We start from the raw sequence: 22,500 nt of genomic DNA on the forward strand, positions 1-22,500 counted from the left end.
GCGAAGACCTCTTGGTCGACACATAATGATCGAATGCACTAAAGAGCGAATGCTCAAAAAAAGAAGTTATGTCCTTACCATAACGTTCCATGTGAGTTGCTCATCTCGCCTTTTGTTCTTACACGTGGGTCGGAGCCGATCCCTCGGCTCCGAATCGGCTGCTTTTCAAGCTCAGACTCTCAGAGAAGCTCAAGATCTAGTGTATATCCCATGATGCTCTACTGTACATCCCCAGATGTAGTGTGCTGCAACCAAGACAGCCTACCGACAGAATAAGACTATGGAGTCTACCTGCTTAGATAATTATAACAGTAAAAGGAACAAGAAGAGTAGGAATGTATTAACAGACTGACAACTGAACCAATCCTCCAAGGCAACCATCTCCCCGACTGGAGGGGGAAGGTGGGCGGGAATGTAAGAACAAAAGGCGAGATGAACAACTCACATGGAACATTATGGTAAGGACATAACTTCTTTATGTGAAGTTGTTCTATCTCGCCGTTTTGTTCTTACATCGCAGTAGGCCCCAAGCACCCTAACCCTGGGTGGCGCATGGGAGAACATTCCTGAGCACAGTGGAACCAGACGTAGCCCTGTCCCTGGAGGTCCTATCCACTTTGTAATGAGTGATAAACGTGTGAGGTTTTGACCACGTGGCAGCTGCACAGATGGTATCTAAAGGCAAGCGAGCTGCATGAGCCAATGACGTAGAAGCAGCTCGTGTAGAGTGGGCTTTGATGTTAGTTTCTAATGGTTGATTCGTGGAAGCATAAATGAATCTGATGCAGTCAGAGAGCCACTTGGATAGTGTGGTTTTTGACACTGTGAAACCTTTCTTATGGTCTGCATAAGAAATGAAGAGTTGATCCGATTGTCTGAAATCCTTCGTTCTATCTAGATAGAACCTCGGTTTTCTATGTACATCAAGCTTGTGTAACATATATTCCAGTTTGTTGGTATGGTGTTTGAAGAAGGGTGGGAGCTCAATAGACTGATTTAAGTTATTTTCTGAAGTGATCTTGGGAAGAAAGGTAGGATTAGTCCTGAGGGATACCCTATCAGGGTGAAAAATCAAGTATGGGGGTTTGGAAGACAAGGCCTGAAGTTCGGAGACCCTACGTGCAGATGTAATGGCTACCAGGAATAAAGTTTTCCAAGACAAAAACTTTAAATGGCGAGATGAAGCAGGTTCAAAGGGGCGAGCATCAGTTGGGATAAAACCAGATTCAAATTCCAGGGGTAGACAAGATGCCTAATAGGTGGCCTGAGGTGGTGGGTTCCTTTTAAGAATGCTTTACATAGTCTGTGTGACATAATGTTGGAGCCATTAAAGCCTACATGGAAGTTTGAGATAGCAGCCAATTGAACTCTAATGGTGGCAGCAGCCGTGCCATCATGGAACAAGGAAGACAAGAACTCTAAGATGGTATGGTCAGGTGCTACATAAGGGTCAGTGTCATGTTGAGAAGCCCAGTGAACAAACCGTTTCCATTTGCTATTATATAGTTTCCTGGTGGATAGTTTATGAGAGGAAACTATAATGTGTTGGACCGCAGCAGACAAATCTTGTGACCTCGCTAATGTGGGAATTGGAGCAGCCAAGCTGTCAGTCTTAGGGAAGTGAGGGAGGGATGGAGAACTCCCGATGAATGAGTCAGAAGATCCGGCACTGGGTCCAGAATCCATAGCTCTTCCAGTTGATACTTCCGCAGGAAGGGAAACCAAATCTATAGAGGCCAAGACGGGGCTATCAAGATCACAGTCCTTCCCAGACTTTTGGCTTTCTGCATGAATTTGGGAATTAGGGGTATCGGCAGAAAGGCATATAGGAGGCCTGGAGGCTAATCGTGCACAAGCGTGTCCCTGGGTTCATTCCCCAGTGGGGAATAAAAGGCAAAGTAGCTACTGCATTTGCCATTCATTGGAGATGCAAACAGGTCGCAGCAAGGCTGGCCCCTCATGGGGCAAAAACATGGCTCTGCTTAGTTTGTCCACTATCACGTTGGATGACCCCGGGATGTGTGTTGCTATCAGAAAGTGTCTGGTGGATACAGCCCATTGCCAAATCCTTAAGGCCTCCCAGAATAAAGGGTATGATCTGGTTCCCCCTTGTTTGTTGATGTACCAGATAACCGACATGTTGTCTGTCTGGATAGCAATTGTGCCTGGAGGAAGAGAGTCGTGAAAGTGTTGAAATGCTAGGAACACCGCTCTCAGCTCTAGGACATTTATATGCAAGTGTGTTTCTATGATTGACCAAGTGCTTTGGACAGTCTTTCCCTGAAATAGCCCCCCGCCCCACCCTGTCAGGGAAGTATCCGTGGTCACTGTGGCTGTGGGTTGGGGAAGAATGAAGAGACGACCCATTATCACTTGGTCGCTGTTCAACCACCAGCTGAGATCCTTCTTGCAAATATTGGTTAACCTGATCTCGTGAGACATGGGTAGTTGTTGGTAAGACCATTTTTCGAAGAGAAACCACTGGAGTATTCACATGTGCATGCGGCCTAATGGGACTGCTATCAATGTGGCTGCCATGGTTCCTAAGAGTTGTAGTATCTGGGACACTGGTGCTTTGTTGCAGGCTAAGAGACTGGGTACTTGATTTTTTAGAGTTACGATTCTTGATTGGGGCAACCTGATCCTTGCGTTGACAGTGTCCAGTTCTGCCCCTATAAATGTAATATGCTGCGAGGGCGATAATGCAGATTTTTTGAAGTTTAGGGTTATTCCCAACTGGGAACAAAGGTCTATGGTGTAGCCTCTTGTTTGGATTAGTTGATACCTGGAGGTGGTGGTGAGGAGCCAGTCGTCCAGATATGGAAACACTCAGAATCCCAACCGTCTCAGGTGAGCTGTGACCACTGCCATACATTTGGTGAACACCCTGGGGGCTGTGGTGAGGCCAAAGGGCAGGGCTCTGAACTGGTAATGACTGGCTCCCAGCCGGAAACGCAAGTGATCTCTGGATGATCTATCCATTCTGATGTGGTAGTAAGCATCCTTGAGATCTATAGAGCACATCCAATCGCCCGTTGATAAGAACGGGAGAATCGACTGCAGCATGACCATCCGGAACTTTACCTTCTTGACAAAGGTGTTGAGTTTGCTGAGGTCTAGTATGGGCTTCCAGTCCCCTGTTTTCTTTGGAACTAAAAAGAACCTTGAGTAAGTTTAGGATCCTATTTGGTCCTCCGGGACTGGCTGGATGACTCTTTTGTCTAGCAGCTTTTCGATTTCTACGGCTGCTAATTTTCTCAGACTGGGTGATACATCTGGGATCCTTGTACATATAGGTGGAGTTTTTATAAAGGGAATGTAATAACCTTTGGTAATGATGCTTTTTACCCAAGAGTCCATTGTAATGTTTAGCCAGGTGTCTGGGTATAAAGCCAAGCGACCCCCGACTGCCTCCAGAGTAGGACAGCCGGGCTTCCTTTCAGGAACGCTGATAGGGCTTACCAGAAAACTGGCCCCTGTCACCCTGGTTCTGTGGACCGCCTCTGCCGTTTGGATGGCATCTTCCATTTCTGCCCCCTCCTCTGCCTCTAGAGGGGGTATCAGTAGGTGTGTTTTGGAAAGCTCCTTGAGGTTTTCGGAACCACATTTTTCCACTTCCTTGCCCTTTGAGGTACGGTCTGGTTGGAGTGGAAAAACGGACCCCTACAGCAGACAGAGTCTTCCCTTCCTGTTCACACCTAGTAAGTGTCTCCTTAACTTTGGGTCCGAACAAGGCAGACCCGTCAAATGAGGTATTGACAAATGAAGATTTAAAGGCTTCCGCAAAGGAGCAAAGGCGCATCCAGGATTGTCTCCAAAGAGCTATCGCTGAGACTGCTACCCTACTCGATCCATCGGCTGCATATGAAATGAGGCGCATGGATGAGTTTACTATTGAATTGAGGCTGTTGAGTTGTGCAGTCACCTTTTCCGAGACTGCATCAGCTGTATTAACCTGAAGAGCATCTCCCAGCTCTTTTAGGAGATCTCGTTGAAGGCGGGTAAAATGTGTCAGGTAGTTGAGCGACCTCATGGAAAATGCCGCAGAACTAAATATGTGTTTCCCATATCTGTCCATCATCCTAGAATCTCTATTAGGAGGATGGACAGCCGAAGAGGGTTCCGACATCTCTTTCTTGGTGGCCGCCACCACCATGGCATCAACTGGGACTCCTTTTGTAAGAAAGGCCTTGTCGGTGGTGGATGTAATAAAATTATTGGGCCTCCGTGGGACCAGTTTCACTGAGTCAGGGGATTCCCACGCCCTTCGAGCAACCAGTTTCATCAGCTCATTGAAGGGTGGTGTAACCCAGGAGGTGGATGGTTGAGATCCGAAGGGCTTCAGGAGAACCGACTCATCCTCAGAAGGGGCAAGGGACTGCCAATTACCCCTCTGCCTTAAGATTTCCAATATGTCTGCGAAGGAGACATCTTCTGAGGGGGACCGTGGGGACCCTTCTGATTCCTCCAAGTCGGTATCTGATGTTAGAGATTCCTGTGGGGAATCCAGGTGCCTCCTCTTGCACAATCTCTTCCTAGGGACTTCATCAGTGGGGGCATCTGGTGAAGTTCGCAGAGAGGAGGGGTCACCCAATGGGGATACCTGAGGCCCTGGATCTCGACGCTTTGTGGGGATCTGCAGGGAAGAGGTAGAACGAGGCCCCTTTGGGAAAGATGAAGACAGATCTGAGGAGGTAGTGGTCTTGGCAGCCATGACCTTCCTCATGGCATCGAAGGCACCAGAATCCCGTTCCGAGAAGTCATTCGGCTCTGAAGAGACCGTCAGCTCTCCCCAGACCAATACCCTCCACTCCAATCCAGAGGACGGAGCCGAGGCCACCTGCACCGAAGCCCCAAGTGGAAGAGTCGGAACCAAAGTATCGGTTCGACTCTCCACCCCGGAGCCGGCAAAGGACTGTCGGCCCCGAGATTCCTCGATTGGAACCAAGGAGGTCAAGGTCGATGGAGCCGAGGGAGGAGGATCAAACCTCGGCTCCAAGGGTTCTACCAGTATCGGTTCCATCTGACCCGGCTCCGAATGCTCGATTGGCTTCGGAGGAGGAGGTGGAGAAGCCAAGGGGGGCATTTCAGGCTTCGAAGCCAAGTGGCTTGAAGCAGATAGCATTTTGGCCAGGGCCGGCTTCTCTAAGAGCCTCTTAACCACTCGGTCCAGATCCACATCGGAAAGCCTGGAAGAATGAGTCGAGGGATGGGTCGAAGGGGCCGAAGATGGAACCGATTGAAGAATTGGAGACTGAGGAGTCTCCAATATCGGTTCCACAACTGGACCCCGAGGCAAGGACTCGATACACGGCTCCAAGGACTGCGGAGCCGATGCACGGACCATGCTTGAGGAACTCGGAGCCAATGACTTGGGCTCCGAGGATCCTTTGGAAGACTTTGACCCCTTCGAAGCCTTGGAAGAGGTGTCAGCCTTATCTAAAGAAGCCTGAAATTCATGTTTTAGGATTCCTCTATCCACCAATTTCCTGCACCTTTCCAGGAGGACCCTGGCGCTAAAGGAATGGCAGATAGAGCACACCTCTTGTAGGTGTACCGAGCCTAAGCAGTAGACGCAGGTGGAGTGATTGTCTGTAACAGACATTTTCTGACCACACTCACACCTTTTAAACCCTGATTTTTTTTTTCAGACATGGTTTAACAATAACAACACACACTATGATATAGTTAAAAATATGTATAAATATATATATCTTAACAGTCTACTAAATCACGCTAAGTATAGAGTTTTAAAAGTCTAACAAACAACTACTATTAGCTAAGGTATATATAATAGCTACCACTCTAACTATATATATATCAAATAACACACACAAAACAGCTGACAGAGCCCTGTCACGCCCAAGGAAAGGCCAAAGACCTGAAGAAAAGGAAGAATTTAACATTCTAAGAATCTAACTATACTATTAAACACTCTCTATATATATAATATTTAGACACAAAGAACAAATTTTGAGAAAAAAGAAGTTATAACTAGAAATTTAAATTCACTGGCCCGAGCTAACTCCGACGAGCTGTTGATCTGTTGCAGCGGCAAACTAGATCTGGGGATGTACAGCAGAGCATCATGGGATATACACTAGGTCTCGAGCTTCTCTGAGAGTCTGAGCTTGAAAAGCGGACGAGTCAGAGCCGAGGGATCGGCTCCGACCCACGTGTAAGAACAAAACGGCGAGATAGAACAACTTCACATCAGCAGTTTCTTTCCCTGGGAAAAAAAAAACAGCACAAACACACACACATACATATGTATATACACACACACACACACACACACACACACACACACACACACACACACACACACACACACACGCACACACTTTAAAACATAACAATGTGGGGGGATTCACCTCCCAACAGCCCCGACACCAACCCTAACTAAATATACCAACTCCGAGAATGCACAACAGTGAGGAAAGAGGCAAACACACGGGGATGGCCAAGTGATTTTTTTCCCAAGGAAAGAAATCTCTGTTATGAGTGTTCGCACTTTAGTGCGTTCACTCATTACTTGTTTGCTGAAACACCTCTTCAGTCTTTTAATATAGACCCATTTTTTTCAGTGACTGTGTTTTGCCATGAATTTTTTTCAAAAAATAAGCAATTTTTATGACTACTTTCTTCTATCAGCTATAAACCATTGATTAATAAGCTACTTTTGAAATAAAATATTCTTTGTGGCAGCATTTCGTTTAGCTGTATGAGTTTTTGTCTAGTTATTTCCTATCATCCAGAGGTGAGACATTTTCTGACATTCATGCCTGAAGTCCCCACTCAGATATTAATAACAGTTATAACTAATAGAGAGGACTTATCTATGTACAGCAGTGGTTTCTATGTTGTTTGATCCAGTAACAAATTCAATAACCTTGTATTCCTATAGTTTTTCTTATTGCTGCAGATGGGACAGTAAGAAGGCAGAACTATGATAACTTTACTGTGAGAATTTTTCTTGGGCCAGATCATTCAAATGTAATAGAGAACAGAATGAATAGTCTGCAGGAGGCTCTGGGTGATACCCACATACCAGGTAGATGGACTGCTAACACTGCAGTGCAGCATAAGGGGGTGTGCTGCACTCCTGAGTGTGTTATCCTTCTGGTGAGACATTGAACTGAAGCTTTACCTTCTTGAGTTGGTGGTGGCTCAGGAGGATGGACAAGATCTCATAACACCTGTCAAAAAGAGCTGGGGTCCTTTATTTATATATACAAATAACTCTTATTTGCATCACAATTATATATTCACAAATGTACAAATATATAGACAATAAATTTATTTACACATATTCATAATTTTCCTTACACTCATACTAAATTTTCACCCCATTAGACCCCCCACTCCTTTTTTCATAACGGTGATCTGATTTTACTTAATATTGTTGGTAAAATCCATTTCCCATTAATAATAATTTCAATTATGTTTTCATTCTATATAACATAAAATAACTTTGTATCTAATTCTTTTTAACTTATTCTTTACTTCGATTCTGATAATATCCATACTTAATCATATCCATGTTTATTTTATTTACTTCTTTCATATTCAAAAAATCTTCTTTACATAGTTTTCCTCATAACTTTTTTACTCTTTTACATTTCAAAAACACGTGCAGTTCCTTCTTCAGGACAATGTAAACATATTATACCACATTTCTTTCTATATGGCATATAATCTTTACTGGTAGTTTATCTATTACCAATTTCCACAAAGAATCTTGACATTCTACTTTCTTATTATACCATTTCCTTCTTAATTTTACAACTTTAAATGTTCATCTGCTATATTTTCTCATGATTTTACATAGTGTTTTATCATTAAATTCATATACCATACTTTTCATTCTTTTTCTGTATCATCAGTTTTCCACAATTTTTTTTTTTATTGGCAACATTTTATTTCTTTATTTATACACTCTTTCTCTTTTAGTCTTTTTTTACCATACCCTAAATTTATCATACTTATATTTATGCAATGTTACTAATAATCTCTAATCTTTTTTATTTATCCATTTTACCACTCTGTACAAATTTAATGAAGCAGTATACACTGCTGTGTTAATTAACCCTAAACCACCTTCCTCTTTATTTGCATACAAAACTCCTCTTTTTACTGTATTTAATCAAGAACCCTATATAAATTAAAATTGTTTTAGTTCTTCTATTGTCTTTTCCCATTGAATTCTACTTGCATCTTTATCCACAAATTTTATAATTAACACAAAATTTTATTCATTATAGAATATAAACTCTTTATCTTTAGCACACAATCTACACCTTTCCTTTTCTGCTTATTTAAAACCACTCCATCACCTCTAGACACTTACTTGTGAAAATTATTACTTCTTTTACTTTTTATGTAGGGATCTTTTTTTAAATACACTACATACATTATATACGTTATATACATCATTCATATTCTTCACATCCATTATATATTATTTACAATTATATACTAGTATTTACATTTTTTATTTTTTTCAAATGCTCATTCTTTTAAACACTTTGATCAATATCTTTTGCATTACTGTCTATACAAATATATACACATTAAGATCCCCATTCTTTTTCCTGCAATTAAAATCTTGTCTTTCTTAATATCATGGACACTGTCCAGTATCCATTATATTTTATCTCATTCATTCTTTTATTTCATATAATCCAGATTATATAAAACAGTTCCCTATCAATTTTTTTGTGAATTTCTTACTCTTATTACTACAATAACCAAATTCAATCATATCCATGTAGATTCATCCTATTTTTATAACACATTCCAAGTAGTTTTCTTCACATAACTTATCCCATTACCTCTTTACCCTTTGACATTGCAAAAAATAAAATAAAAAAAAGTACCATTGATTCAATGTCACCACAATAATGGCAAATTATTTCTTCTGTTTTTTTTTTTTAATATGGTATATTATCTTTTACTGGAAATTTATTTATAGATTGTTTTGATTAAAAAAATCTGTACGTGAAATATACTTCTTTATACCATTCTATTCTAATTTTAATGCCTTTATATTTTTATCCTTTTTTTTTTTTTTTGAATGGATATATACAATAATATTCAGGTCTATATTAAATCAGCAAATGCTTAAAAAAGCGAATGCTGATTTATCGACCCCATGTAAGTGAAAGTTTACAATCCCATACACTTAGAACAGCAATATTTTTCCCAGGGAAAAAAAAAAATCGCTGTTCCAAAAAAGAACAACAAAAACAAAAAAACTTTAAAACATTACATAAAGTGGGGGGGGGGCTTTACCACCCATACCCCCCTACTTAAATATACCAACTCCAAGAATGCACTGCAGTGACAAAAATGGCAAAAGAATGAAGGAGGCCAAGCAATTTCTTTCCCAAGGAAAGAATTTGCTTATATGCTGTTTCGGTATTTTGCTGTTTCGCGCTTTCAAGTTCGATCAAGACACATTCAAAATAATGCATCTTCGATTATGTAATAGGGGACATAATATTTATTATATATTCCTGTTTTCTTCCACATCTTCTATTTTTAATTTACACAGTATAATCTTCTATTGATATGTTATTTCTCTATTCATTTATTTTCTTATTCTTTTATTTTCTCAAAAAACTCCATATTTCTTTTTATTTTTCTGTAATAATTACACTTATAAGAGAACCATTTCCTTCTTTAAACCACTTTAATGCCTGGTATAAATTCAGTGATGCTACACACACCACTGGATTTATCAGTCCAATCTTCCTTGGTTGTCTTTAACATATTAATATATTTATTTTTTCCAGATTCAACCTGGAACCTCATATAAAGGAGAAAACAATTGTTCAACTTTCTTTCTGTTCTTTTGCTAGAATCATATATATGCTTGCTAAATATGCTATTTTTCCTATCAATGCAGAAATTAAGTACACCTTTTTCTTAGAAGATATTGCATATATCTTCCAAAATAGACAAATATGTCTCAGTTTTGCTATTGTCTCTTCACATTGATTATTCTTTATCAGGTCATCTTCAAATTTTATTTCTAATAATGTTATTTCTTTCATGTTAAACTGAATGTCCTCTATCTTAAGTTCTCCTAATCCTGTGCCTTTATCTCTATTTACAGTCATTCCTATACTCTTCAACTATCCATTAAGTCTCTTAATCACATCTTCCATCCCTTGTTTATTCTTTACTATTATTATTACATTATCTGCTTAAGTAAACATTACTGATATCATTATACCTTCTATAGTCTTATATTCTAATTCTTCCAATGCCATATTTATATTACTAACCAATGTGTTTATAACTACTAGAAATAAAACATTACTCATAGGACATACTTGCCTTATCCCACTATTTATATATATTTCTTGACTTAACTTTCTATTCAGTAACACTTTTACTTCATTACTTTTATATGCTGTCTTAAAGATCTTAAGAAATTTCTCACTTACTTTCTTTCATTATTTTCCATAATATGTCATGCTGTATCTTATCAAATGCTTTATTTAGATCATCTACAATAATTTTTGTTTCCGGCTTTTTATAACAAATATCATGCACCTTTTTTATTATCATTAATAATTACTGAATTGGTTTTCCTTTCCTTCCAAATAGAGTGTCTTCTGATATATTATAACTTTCTTATCCAATCTTATTTGCAATATTTTTATAAATATGTTATAATCAAAGATAAGTACTATTGGCCTCCAATTTTTTTATATCATCTTTATTATCATCTTCCAAATAAATTTCATCACTCTAATACATATCTTCTCTTGACTAAATACTTTATCCAACCATTCAACACTTGTACAAATACGTTTTGGGGAATACTTCATATCTTTATACATATTATATTCTATCCATTGTAAACCTAGTGCAGAATCTAAATTTACCATTCTTAACAGATTATTCAATTCTACCACTGTAACAGCTTTTTCTACATCTGTATTATCTTGTTCTCTGAAATTGTTAAGCTTCCACGTATATATTTGATCTGTCTTAATTTTTAAACTCTCTTCTACATACTGCTTTACTGCATTCATTACTGCTTGCTGACTCCTTACTTTCTGTCCTTTCATATTTCTTAACTCTCATATTACCATTTTTCCTCTTAATCCACTTAAATATGGTGCCACTTCTTTCTTGCCTTGTAAGAAGTATCTTTGTGTATATAAATGTTCTTTAATTTCTTCTTAATTTAACTTATTTCCTTCTTTCTCTCTATTATAAAATTATTTCTTATTGCTTATCATTTCCAGTGCATCCTTATTTCTTTATAGTTTTTCTTTCCCTCTTCTCTTTTTACTTTATGCCATTCCATGTAACATTTTATTATATTTGCTTTTAAAACATACTAAATATGATGTCCATTTCAGATCTAAAACTCTCATTTTTACATGATCTGTCCACAACTGATTAATCATTTCTCTCCATTCTTTGTCTGTTTTTGATTACTCTCTTTATACCTTTTCTAATTTTAAATAATCCTTTTTTTCTTGAATTTCTAACAAAATTGCTAAATGATCAGAAAATCCTGTAATTTTTGAGCCTTCTTGTATGATACTTAATTTTTTTAAATTATGAAATAATTTATTTCTGTCTTTAAATTACTTATTACTTTCTTTTTCTTCTATCCATACAACTTTCTAATTATTACTTTCACTTATACTTCTATGTTTCTTCTCTCTTTTTTTCATTTTGTGGCAATTCATATCACCTACCATTATTATATAAATATCGAGACTTACATAATAAAAATTGTTTTAAACATTTTTTTCTTGCTTTCATCGTAACATAATATATAGCAATAATTCTGTACACCTGTCCTTTCTATCTTATATTTACAACTATTATTCTCCCCATTACCACTAATATAAAATCTAACACTTTGACTGATGAGTTACATAATACTGCTGTACCTGAACATGTTTCTATACCTATATTCTAGATAATTCATCCCCATATCCTGTTTGTAGTCTCTCATATTTTGGCAATATTCTTATGGCTTCTAATATGGTTTTATCCATATCTACTTTAGCACATCATTCTAATACACATATTCTCTGCTTTATAGGTTAATACTATTAACATTTACCACTAATATTGTCAGTGATACACTTTTATATTATTTACTCTCTCTTCAAAAAACACTACTATTTACCTTTCTTATTATCTTTTATGCCTCTCCCTAGAAATTTTCTTTTCATATCTTTTACTCTTTTCCCAGATGAATTTTCCTTTTACTGCTCTCCATTTCATTTCTTCTTCTTCACTTACGTCAGACATCCTTTCATTTCCTTGCTTATCACTTTCTCTTTCCTTAGTTCTAATACTTTCTTTTATCTTACTCCTATATGTCACCATTTGATTTTCTTCCATTTTCTCTTGTTCTATTTCTATTACTTCAATTAAGTCTGTTTCTTGATCAATTTCTTGATCTCTCTCTTCCCCTTTTTAGTATTCTTCTATATTTTGCTTACAATCCATCCATAAATGTCTTGATTTCCTCACATTTAAAATATTGTAAATCAGACTGTTTCACATTATGCCCCACCTTTCCACAAATGTAACATTTTCTTTATCATATTCATTAAATAAATGTTTTTTTAGAAAAAAAATTAACACATTTCTAGTGGTCTCTAGTATTTTACAAACCCTTTATATTACTCAACATTTATAAAACTTGCTATACGAACAATGCGGTAATTTTCCATTTTTAATATCACAGTTCATTGCCATCCCGATCAATAAAGATTTTTGTTATATATTTTTACAAAGCCCATTACTGCTTTACACATCTTTAAATAGTCTTTTAGTGTCTCTTTTTCAACTTCTATACTAAACTGAATATTTTTTTTTATTTTTGCTTCCTTATTAAATACTTGAATCACATACAGTGGATATAAAAAGTTTACATGCTCCTGTTAAAATACCAGGTTTTTGGTATATAAAAAATGAGACCGCAATACATCATTTCAGAAATGTTCCCACCTTTAATGTGACCTATAATCTGTACAATTCAATTGAGAAATAAACAAATATGTTAGGGGAAAAAATACAAAAAGTACAATATGCTGGTTGCATAAGTGCACACACCCTTAAAATAATACTTTGTTGTGTGTGCACATCCTTAAACGTAATACTTTGTTGAAGCATCTTTTGATTTAATTACAACATTCAGTCTTCTTGGGTAGGAGTCTATCAGGATGTCACATTTTGACTTGGCAATATTTGCCCACTCTTCTTTGCAAAAGCACTCCAAATCTGTCAGACTGTGAGAGTATCTCTTGTGCACAGACCTCTTCAAGTCACCCCATAGATTTTCTATTGGATTTAGGTCTGGGCTCTGGTTGGGCCATTCCAAAACTTTAATTTTCTTTTGGTGAAGCCATTCTTTTGTTGATTTGGATGTATGCTTGAGATCATTGTCGTGTTGAAAGGTGAAATTCCTCTTTATCTTCAGCTTTCTAGCAGACGCCTGAAGGTTTTGGGCCAAAAGTGACTGGTCTTTGGAACTGTTTATAATTCTCTCCACCCTGACTAAAGCCCCAGTTCCAGCTGAAGAAAGGCAGCCCCAAAGCATGATACTGCCACCACAATGCTTTGTCGTGGGGATGGTGTTCTTTTCGTGATGCAAAGTGTTGTTTTTGTGCCAAATGCACCTTTTGGAATTGTGGCCAGAAAGTTCAACCCTGGTCTCATCAGACCATAACACATTTTCCCACATGCTTTTGGGAGACTTGATGTATTGTTTTGCAAATTTTAGCCAGGCCTGGATGCTCTTCTATGTAAGAAAAGGCTTCCGTCTTTCAACCCTACCTCATAGTCCAGATATATGAAGAATATGGGAGATTGTTGTCACATGTAGTACACAACTAGTACCTGCTAGAAATTCCTGCAACTCCTTCAGTGTTGCCGTAGGTTTCTTGGCAGCCTCCCTGACCAGTTTTTGTCTTGTCTTTTCATCAATTTTGGAGGAATGTCCAGTTCTTTGCAATGTCACTGTTGTCCCATATTTTCTCCACTTTTTGATGACTGTCTTCATTGTGTTCAATGGTATATCCAATGCTGTGGAAAATTTTTTGTACCCTTCTCCTGACTGATACCTTTCAACAATGAGATCCCTTTGAAGCTTTGTAAGCTCTCTGCAAATGATGGCTTTAGCTGTAGCAGGTAACTGAGTAAATGTCAGGAAAATCCTACTAAGACAGCTGAACTTTATTTGGGGTTAATCAGAGTCTCTTTAATTGATGGCAGGTGTGTACCCAAGAAGACTGAATGCTGTAATTAAATCAAAAGGTGCTTCAACAATGTATTAGTTTAAGGGTGTGCACAGTTATGCAACCAGCTTATTGTTTGCTTTTTATTTTTTATATTTTTCCTCTAACCAATTGTTTTTTCAATTGAATTATACAGGTTATAGGTCACATTAAAGGTGGAAGAAGTTTTGAAATGATTTATTATGGTCTCATTTTTTTATATCACAAAAACCTGACATTTTAACAAGATTGTGTAAACTTTTTATATCCACTGTAAATGTTCCACAGATTAAAGTTACTGTTTAATTCAAAAATAATATCAAAATAAGAGTCTTTATTGATATGTATGAAAGCTCTTATCTTTTCTGGTGAGATGCCCAAAGGAACCACTATACTATTCCAAATGTCATTCCTGTCCAAACTTCTATCATCTTTACAGCTGATACATAATAAGTGGTTTCTATTCCTCTGTGCCGCTTTTTTTCTGTTTTCTCCTTCTTTCTCCTACATTGCATATGTCTTTTTATTCACACTGCTACAAATTCTTCCTATTATACTCTCTCCATGGTGTCTGCACATGATGCTGCTTCACTTTGTAAAATTAATTCTTGAAGCAGAACATCCTGCAACCCTCCCAACTGGAGGGTTGTAATAATACATCTGCCATGATCTCCATACATCCAACATTATTCTCTCTTCCACATACGACCACATATGAAGTATTTCTTCTGAATCTTGTGAAGGTTTGGACACCTTTACACTCTCAGCAATGATTCCCTCTCCATCTATTATGGTATAACTGTTGGAAGGCTTGAATGCCTTCTGCTCCTCCAGCATTTTCACTAATGGCCTAACTGCCATTAATCCATTCCTGGACACACCTCCTTCAATCTTGCAACTGCTCTCCAAGGCCTGCAAGGATTCCAAATCCTTGCTCTTAACACCTAACAGCTGACTCTCCGTGTTGTTCCCTGTCTCTCAGGACTGCCACTGTACTTGGAATGGAAACAGGAAGTGAATTGATTTTTGCATCCCCTGCACAACACACATAGTAGGGATAATTTATTTACACACTCCATGGATATTTATGCAATCAGTAGTTACATATTGACATTACATACAGTATTCACATTTACAACTATTTACAACATACATATACATACTTACACTATTTAGAAATATCATCCTCCTTTTACATTTTGCTTCATCATATGAAACACAAACTTATTACTTTGTTGACTCCCACTCCAATTTCTACAACCAATACCTGATTTTTTTTCATCACTGCTAAGTCCTATTTTTCATTGAACATGATTTCCTTAACCCTCCAATTCCATATCAACCATAATATAGCAAACATTTTTATTGAGATTTTCAACCTCTTTCTTACATTTACGTCTTCAAAGTCACTTACATATTTTCTCTGTATAACCTTTTCCAATAAAAAATGGACCCTTTTACATTGTATGAAAATGTTTACAAGTTTCAAATTCACCAGAATATAAACAAACTCTGCCTTTTTTACTTTTGTATGGCATATTCACTTTCACTGGTAACTTGTGCATAAACCTCTAAAAAATCCTGACCTTCTGTATGTCTTTAAGATCTTTTCATTCTTGCAGCAATAGCATTCCTTTTCTTGTCATTTCTTTCCAAGAATATATCCTGTAATGTTTTTCCATAATTGTATCCTACATTTTTTTCTATTTTCAATTTATTTCACATTAATTTTCCACAAAATAAACTTATCTTGATAATTTCCATTTCTTTATTACAAAGCCTCCTTTTTTAAAAAATAAAGTCAATCATTTCATTTTATATTTCATACTTAGTGTTTTTGTAATTAACGTAGCCTCATTATCTTTCAAATGTTTCCTTGCTGTCTATACATTTAAGGATGACATGTACACTATAGGGTGTATTAACCCTAAACTCCTTTTTCATTTTTTACATATAGCACTTCTCTTTTCACAGGGTTTAACCTGCATCCGAGATAAAGGAAATGTTATATTATTTACATCATTTTTAAGTTCAAAAGAATGCTAAAGACACTGGTCAAATAAGCAATCTTTGCTAACAGTACTAATTGTATTAAGTATACTTTCTTTTTAAAGGAAAACCTAAAAGACTTCAAAAACCCACACATGTGTTTTATTTCCTCTATTTTCTCTTTCCATGCAGAATTTATAATTTCTTGTTTCCCAAAGTTTATTGTAAGGATCTTAATTATTTCCTTATTAAATTAAACTCTTCAGTCTTTCTTTTAGAACCTAATCCTAGATTTTTATCTTTAATACTAACCCAACGATTTTAATAACTTCTTGTATTTGTTTTATTACAATATTCATGCTAACTTAATTTTTGTTGTAATAATAATGTCTTATGTGTAATTTAACAATATAGGCATTTTATCCCTTCCTTAGAAATATAATTATTAGCATCCATCTCCTTATTCATGTACGTAGATATTACATTCATTAGTAATATGAATAATGTACCACTCAATGGGAATCATTGCCTAATACCCTTCACTAACTTTATATCTTCACTCAAACATCCATTAATCATAATCTTCACTATATTATACTCAAACTGTGGTGGTGATGCTGTGGTAGTGTTGTCGCCTCACAGTTAGATTGGTGCCCGTTCGATTCTCAGTTAGAGCGTCTTCTGTGTAGCGACATGCGTGAATGGGCATTCCTTCATTGAAGACTGTGCATTAGGCCTGACAAGCCAGTACGTAAAAATCTACTGCCAATCATTAGCGGACCGGAGTTCCGCTGTGGTGACCCCTAACCTGGAAAAGCTGAAAGACACAAACAATGCTGAAATACACACACTTTTAATCATTGACTTATATTATACATATCAAATATATTCCATAATGCTGAGTGATGTATTGAATCAAATGCTTTACTTAAGCCTCCTACCATTACTTTTGCCTTAGCATTTCTAACTACTATATCACCTACTAATTCCCTAAATTAATAAGTCTTGAACTTTTTTACCTTTCATACCAAACACATAATCATTTACAACATTGTCTACTTTCCTTCCATCCTTTTGTGTAATATTTTAATAAAAATCTTATAATCCGTATTTAGTACGACTGGTCTTCAATTTTGAATTTCTTCTTCTCTCCTCTTATCTATATAAACCTAATGATAGCTCCACATAACTCTTTATACATAAAGAGTTTCTCTAACCATTCATTTAGTACCTTTATAACCCCCCTTTTTTGTTCTATAGTCAGATTTTTGTACAGTTAATATTCCATTCCATCCAGTCCTGCAGCTCATTTCTTTTATTAACTATTCTAGTTCTTCTATCTCTTTTTCTAAATCCTTATTCTCCATATCAGAAAATGTATGTACCTTCCATTCCTGCCATGTCTTACTTCTCTTCTCTTTAAATGCTGTCCTAATATATTCTTTCACTATATTCATTATCTCCTCTTGTGTGCTATGTATCTTATCTGATGAAACTTTCATTTCCCTCATTACACTATTATTCTCTATTTATGTTACTGCAATATGGAGGAATTTCTTCTTTTTTCCTTTCAAAAAATATCTTTGTTTATACAATAACAGCTCTATTTTTTCTTGATCATTTCATGTCTTTTCTGTTGCTTGATTCTCATCTTTCTTCTCTATACAATCATAGTATTTAAATTCTTAAAAATCATTTTTCCATTTATATTTTCCATTTTCCCATGCCATATAACATTTTTCATATTTCAGGTAAAATTTAATCGCCATTCTGACCAATCTTTGTAAAATTCTTTCATATCTGCATGATATTTTCATAATCTCATGACTTCTTCTCTCTCGTTATCATCCCATTTCACTTCATTTATTCTTTTTATGCCTTTCCCTATTTTTATATAATCATTTCCCTTTTCCATGATCCATATTGCCCTGTGATCTGAAAACCCTGAAGGTAAAACTCCTTGTGTGACATAGTATTTAAATTCTTAAAAATAATTTTCCCATTTATATTTTCCATTTTCCCATGCCATATAACATTTTTCATATTCCAGGTAAAATTTAATCACCATTTTGACCAATCTTTGTAAAATTCTTTCATATCTACATGATATTTTCATAGTCTCATGACTTCTTCTCTCTCGTTATCATCCCATTTCACTTCATTTATTCTTTTTATGCCTTTCCCTATTTTTATATAATCATTTCCCTTTTCCATGATCCATATTGCCCTCTGATCTGAAAACACTGAAGGTAAAACTCCTTGTGTGACTGTTGCTAAAATTACTGATAATAAAAATAATCTATATCTGTTCTTTTAACCCTTCTTCTATAAGTTCAAGTCTATAACTTCCACAGTTTTAACTGTCCATATTTAATAATGTCTTTTATTACTTTATCATAAGCCTTTTTATGCCATTGTCTTAGATTACAATTAAAGTCCTCGACTACAGTTATCCCCATATTAACTGCTACATATTGTAGTAACTTCCTAAACATCTCTTCCCTCCCCTTTTTACTACATATGCATATACTGCAATAAATCTCATAACACATTCTCTCCATCTTAGGTCAATAACAGTAATTCTCCCTGTTATGACAAATGTAACATCCAACACTTTAATAGTATCTTTGTATAATATAAGTATTCCTGAGCAGGTCTCTTTCCCAAAATTCCATATTACATTTTTCTCCACCACACTTATGTTTGATATCTTTCTGTTTTTGATACAAATCTAATATTGTCTAGTATAATAACATAATTATTTATCTTTTTACACTACTTCAAAATCCCTGTCCTTCTTTCCATTTTAAAACTATTCACATTTAATGACAAAACTTTACATGTAATTCTTCTTTAAACGATAATATGTATTCATCCTTTCCCTTTCTTTTTTCTTTTTTAAGTCTTCTATATTTTCCTTTTTCTCAGTTTTTTTCCAACCGAATTTCTTTTTTGTTTAAGTATATTCCATTTAACATTATTCTCACTTAAACTTGACTCTTCTTCAATAATTACTACAGTTAAATCATCTTTCACTTAATCTTTTTGAAATATTTGTTCCATATCGGTATTACTATCTTTTTTCCATTTTTTCTTTTCTACATCCTTTTCTTTAACTTTATCCTTATTACCTTGTTCTGGTACATTCTCTGTTAAATCTGGAATGACTTAATTTTCTTTTTCTTCACACCTTCCCCAAATGTCCCACTTTTTTACATTTATAACATTTTAGTTCACAGTCTTTTGCATCAAGTCCTAAACCCCTACATGACATGTAAAACATCTTTTTTTCACATTTGCTAATTAAATGATCCATTTTCCCAAACAAAAAGCATGTTTTGGCTGACCCCAACATCTAACCAAGTCTCTTTCTCCTTCAACATTAATAACACTTGGAATATGCACAATACTATCATTTTCCAATTTCAATACGATGTTGCAGTCCCACACCCCAGTCCATAAACCTCTATTATCATACACTTTTGATAAGTTTAGCACATCATTACATATATTTAACAAATACTTTAAGTCTCTTTTTCAACTTCAGTTCTTAGTTTCCCTAAAAGAAGGCTTAAGTACATATAAGTTCCATGGTGAACAGTTTTTCATTTTTTCATATTCTTCTATACACTTTTCCATTATTTGCCCCAGTCTCAAAATAATGTCACAAAAAAGTCTCTTTATTAATATGAATGAGTGCTCTTACATTATTTGGTTTGATTCTAAGCATCTTAATAACTTCATCCCATACCTTATATCTACCCACTAGAGCATACCTTAAATAGTCTTTTTCTTTGGCATTCATTTCTTTCTCTTCTTTCTTGCCATGCATCCCTTCTTTCACCCTATCAACGTATGATTTTTTTTCCATCTGCATATCCTCACTCTGTTGTTGTTCTTCCTTCTGTATTCTGTCCTTCATTTCTCCCATGGCATGTCTTTTCCAACTTCTGGCTCACTTTCCTCCACCATCTCCAACAATATATCATCCCCGCAACCTCCCAACTTGAGGATTGTAACAGCACAATCCTGAGTTGTAACTTCTGCTTCAAATAAATTCTGCTGGAATAAATCCTACATATCTAATTCCACTGCCTCTGACATGTTAACATTTGGTTTGAAAAGGCATGACTGCCTTTTCCCCATCTCCGGCACACCATCGTCTCTTCCTGACATCAACTTTGCCACTGATTCCTTGTCTGTTAATTTTAAAATATTTACTGTTCAACTAACAGCACTACAGTCACAACACACCTCTCAACTATCTCCTCCAACCTCCACATTTGCTGCCTACTCGACCAGATGACAGGAAGCGCTACCAAGATGCCATGGCCAAAGCGGTATAAATACCACCTTGACTATCTCCTGAAAACAGGTAGTAGCCTAGTGGAACTAACATGGTAAACAAAGAATAAATAAATAAAAATAAAGTAAAACTAGTAAATAAATTCCTACAAAAGCTTATTCAAGAACTTGTGCAAACCGACTGTGACAGGCATCAAGGAGGTTGAACAGAAGAGCGATGCCAACTGAAAGTGAGAAAAGGGAGAGCCATGCTTTGTGCGTATATGTGGTGACAGAGAATCTTTTTGTAAGGAGGAAAATATAGGACTCAATTCCAAAAGACTTACTCTCATTATAAACGACTTACTCCAGTGTAAGTCTGCCCTTATTCGGAAAGACTCGTTCTGTGTGTAAGACCTATCTATAAATGGATTTACACTGGGCAAGTCTTGGAGTAAGTTACTTACTGTGATAGCAAGTCTTCTGTAATCTGGACCATAGTCTGAACTGAGAAAAAGTTGTGCTACTGTCCAGTTATTATTTAAGCTGATTAACGGACATCAGTGGAACAAACGTAATGGTCTTTCATGTGTGTTCCACCCCCCGCATGAGACTGAAAGTGGGACAATGATGGTTATAAAAGAAAATAAGACCAAAAAATTAAGTCTTTGCATTATACTATGTCTGTATTACAATGATCTTTTAAAGGGTGTTGCTGAGAATAGTTAACTGGGTTGAAAAGTATACAAGCCATATTTGCAATTCTGAAAACTGTAGCTTATTACTTTCACAGACAATGCTGAATGATACTAGAAGTGATATACAAATAAGATGTCACTTAACAGTAAAAAAGGGTAATGTGCTGCATTTGGTTTACAGCACATCCAAAGCTGCCTGATACTATAGCTGGTATTGCAGCTGGCATACAGAAAGCATGCATTCCAGTACATGGCTCAAAAAACCAAAATCAAGCTGATAAATAACACTGGTCATTAATTTCCAGTGAGAATTTTTGGTAAAATGCAGCATGGACTAAACATATGTGTTTTTGGCACATTCTCTCTGAATGCTGTTCTAAATAGATTTCTTCTGAAGACGTCAGGTGGACTTGTGAATATCTGAGAGATATGGCCCTCATATCCGATAAATATCTTGTTCAAATTATAGGAATTTTTATAATTCTAATCTTGGAAATTGGAGTTTTATGACATTCATACTGCACAAGCATGCCTGACATAATTTATAAATGCAATCTATGATATTTTGCAAATTTAAACATAAAAGCCCATTTTTACCGTGTTCTTTTGTATGTTGTTCAGCAGAACAAGCATATTGCTTATGGAATAGTTATGCCACTGGACTGTAGAACACTTCACTGTGTGTGTGTGTGTGTGTGTACTAGAGCCAAAGTGTTTAATGAGAGAGAGAGAGAGATGGCAAGATATATTAATTGCCTTTCTTTTTACCCAGAACAAATCATATTAATTTTAATGGCGATTCTAGGAGTTTTGATCTAATAAATAATTTTTCTCAAAAGTCAAACATTATGCATGATTCATGAAAAGTGAGGGAATTAAGCCCTGGTAAAAAGCTTATAGTTTACTTCATACTAACCTTGTACAGGAAATTAGCTTTCAAGTTATCAGTGTCCCAGTAAACTATGGCATAGAACTTAACTACCTGTAGTATCTGCAAGGTAGTATCAATAATATTTAACAAAAAAAAAAATGCACATTGCCATCTGCATTACAGGGTTTCTATATAAGTAAAACTGCCCTATGTCAGCAAGAAGCAAGTTAGTATCCCTTAAAAAAAACTTTCATGAATTACATTAAAAGAAGGAGAAGGCCCCTGGAGCATTCACTGGTAACAAATGTTATAACAGCCTAGGAAGACCTCTGTTAAACATTCTGTCATACTCTGTATTTCTGTGATAACACTGTCACATTGCAATGATTTTATT

The 22,500-nt window shown here is 36.1% G+C and overlaps 1 protein-coding gene across 1 annotated transcript in view; it reads right to left on the reverse strand.

The window, feature by feature from the left end:
* LOC122790639 (whirlin-like) overlaps window positions 1-22,500 on the reverse strand; it is a 288,251-nt gene that overhangs the window by 264,988 nt on the left and 763 nt on the right. The gene's annotated exons all lie outside the window — the stretch shown is intronic.

The sequence above is a fragment of the Protopterus annectens genome, chromosome 16.part0 (genome assembly GCF_019279795.1).
Source record: "Protopterus annectens isolate FY-2018-M chromosome 16.part0, PAN1.0, whole genome shotgun sequence".
Classification (NCBI taxonomy): domain Eukaryota; kingdom Metazoa; phylum Chordata; order Ceratodontiformes; family Protopteridae; genus Protopterus; species Protopterus annectens.